Source organism: Monomorium pharaonis, chromosome 7 (assembly GCF_013373865.1).
Source record: "Monomorium pharaonis isolate MP-MQ-018 chromosome 7, ASM1337386v2, whole genome shotgun sequence".
In the NCBI taxonomy this organism is placed as follows: Eukaryota; Metazoa; Arthropoda; class Insecta; order Hymenoptera; family Formicidae; genus Monomorium; species Monomorium pharaonis.
The window spans coordinates 12,688,783-12,691,820 of NC_050473.1; the positions used below are offsets into that span (position 1 = coordinate 12,688,783).

At 38.6% G+C, this 3,038-nt stretch overlaps 1 pseudogene; it reads right to left on the minus strand.

The window, feature by feature from the left end:
* Window positions 1-146: 146 nt before the first annotated feature.
* LOC118644026 lies at window positions 147-2,471 on the minus strand (annotated as a pseudogene).
* Window positions 2,472-3,038: the final 567 nt, after the last annotated feature.

Consider the following 3,038-nt stretch of genomic DNA (forward strand, 5'->3'; position numbering starts at 1 on the left):
GTACAAAGTCCTGTTAGCTTTCTATACGGTGTGTCTTGGTTTCTACTTAATAAATCGGAATATTGTTGAATGAAATAAAAGTTTTAACTTGTTCGGCTATGTAAACTGAAGAACAGTAAATTAATCGCAAGTAAAAGTCACTCTACTATCGTTTAACCGTATTTATTTACAAACAGAGCATTTATACACAAGCAATGATAGTTGCACAATTGATATTACATAAAATTACAACGAGACTGACATTCAATTAGTGTTCAGTTCGTCCTTAGTAAATTGAGAGCTAACCCATGCGAGACCCCATTTTAAATTGTGAGTAGGACTTTAAGGCTTTGGTCCATTGTTCTTCTGAATTGAATTGTATTCTGAAAAAAGAAAAGAGAGAAAGATCAGATAAAGGTTTTGCACATTGTAAGTAAGTTTCTCACGTAAAATAAATCAAGTCGCGTTGAGAGAAGATATTTATGAATCCAAACGTACTTTATAGAATAGGAATTGCCTGTCGCGGAGTCTTCAATTTTGCCTCGATCCATCCTATATGGCAGACAAAATTCGCTGTCTCCCTTTTCTACTTGTTCCTTAAATTGTTGCAAACAATCCAGAAACGCTACCATAGCTGCATCAAATTTTGTGTCCCATAAAAATTTAAATCCTCCACTTCCGTATAGCGGAAGCTCCTTGTTCTGATCCAAAGCCTCGATATAACTGTGATTGCCAAATGGTACTAAACGAAAACGTTTAAACGTTAAATTCATTTACGCGCAAGAGCTACTAGCAAAAGAGTCGTTTGTCCCCATGCGGCGTTTATCTCGCTCCAATCCACTGGCGCGCTCGGCAATCGTCCCAAACGAAATGAATTTATAGTTCCAAAGTGGCCGGAATGCCAGATGTGAAATGTGGCGTTAAAAACGTTTGTTTTTTTCAACCTTTCAAGCTGTGAAGACGCATACGCCAGTTGATTATCCAAACTGTAAGACAAAGTTTGAGTTAATAAAATATAACTGTTTGATTTGAGAAAAAGAAAGATATTTAACTGTTTGGAGAGTTTTATTTACCTGCGACATTCATCCTCAGCTAACATGAGATCTCTTCTGTGTTTCGAATACTCTTTCCAATATCTATCTTCTTCGCTTTGCAATCTCTCTCTTTCTCTTTCTTGTTCCGCTATGGCATTCCTAGTGGCTATTTCTTCCTTTCTCAATGCCTCCAGCTCTCTTATCATTCTTTCTTCCTCAGCCTTCACATCCTGCAATTCCTTTGTAAGATTTTCCATCTCTACGTCCTCATGTCCATGATACTGTTGCTCAATTTCTAGTTTCTTCAGGTACTCGTTATAATCTGACCATTCTCCTTCCGTCATTCGTAATTGTTGATCCATTAATAGCAAAAGGCTATCTGTACATTCGTCGCAAAGTGGATGATCCGCTGAACTGCTGCTGCTAAGAATATCGAATAACGTTGCCCGTACCTAAAAGGTACAGATTGTGGTACAGGTAAATTCTTTGGGTTTAAAATATTCTTAAAACTTTTGTGTACCTTTAAATGATGGCTTAAGCTTTCCGTTTCGCCAGAATCGCCAACCAACATAAATCCATTTGTACCATTTCCTGATTCGGTCAATCTGAATGGTGGAACCAAGTGTTCTATACTGTCACTTTGAGGTTCTAATTCTCCAACAACTTGCTGTTGTATAGGAACTGTAACAAGATAATTATACAACTTGCAATAAGTACAGCAAACTAAGTATCTATTATTAGATATTTAAACATAAAATATATAATATATAATTAAAATAAAGCCTCTAGCATAATGTAATTGTCCAAGTAAAAGGCAACAATTTTTTGTGCGCTGAATGACACCGCACGTAAAGTTTAGATATGTAAAAATATGTGAAAATTATTGTTTACACACAAACGCATAGTTGCACTTATTAATGTGATTCAGGTTTGCTAGAGAATTAATAAGGAAAATCCAAATTAATTCAAGGACAAGGTATTTTCGAGAACGTAGGGCGTCGTATGACGTTAGACACGGGCAGCGCATATAGAGGAGCGTTATCAATACGAAGGTGAAAGATGGAGTAATTGAATCGGTCCAAGTCGTCAGGACAAAATAGAAATTACCTACGTGAGAGTTCGGCCAGAGTGTGTTCCCCAAGGTGGTCGAAGCTCGAGTCTAGTCTCAGCGGCTGCAGACATCGTTGACAGGCGAAGCTGACGTTTGTCTTTAAGTCTACCATATCGCATATACGTCGCTTATATACGAAGAGAGCAGCAGCTCGACAACCTGTCTCAGCGCGTCGTTATTTACGAATACGCGTCTGTCGTCTGCCGCTGCTACCTGCCTGTGCCTGCCCGCGACGCTTCAGGGTCAGCTGACGACGCGTCGATGTCGATGCGCCGATGCCTTACCGAGAGCGACCATCATCTCACATCATCTGGCGTAGTCGCATCTCGCATCAGGGTCATGTCGGTATAACCAGAGAGGAACCTGAGAGCGATCATCGCATCGTTTTAGGCGTTTTCGTCCATCAGCGCCTCTATGTGCACAAAATGTGCACATTAAACTATGTAGTCAAATATCTATGAATCCCGTAGGTAATGTGCATGACTTTTTGGGTCTCTTCTATGCTATGTCCACGTTTATTTGGTTCTGTTTCATGCTATACTCGTAAATTTTACAATTATATGCATTCATATTTTAAATCTGTTTTATGCAAATGTGCATAATCTGCAAATGTGTTCTATAAATGTGCAATACTGACACTGTACAGATATAGCAAGGAACAGAACCAATATTTTATCTCGCATCACGTTTATCACATATCATTTTGTTCCACATATACATGATAAAAATTCACTCACCGATTGCTGTCGCTGCTCCTGCTGCTGCTGCTGCTGCTACATTCCTTTTCCGGAATACCGAGTCGCTCCATGGATGCCGCTTTCTGCTGACATCATCCTGCTATTTTGAATCAAACATTAATAAAATTTACTTATTTAGTTTTCAAATTTAATAATTAAAATTAATACGAGTAATGA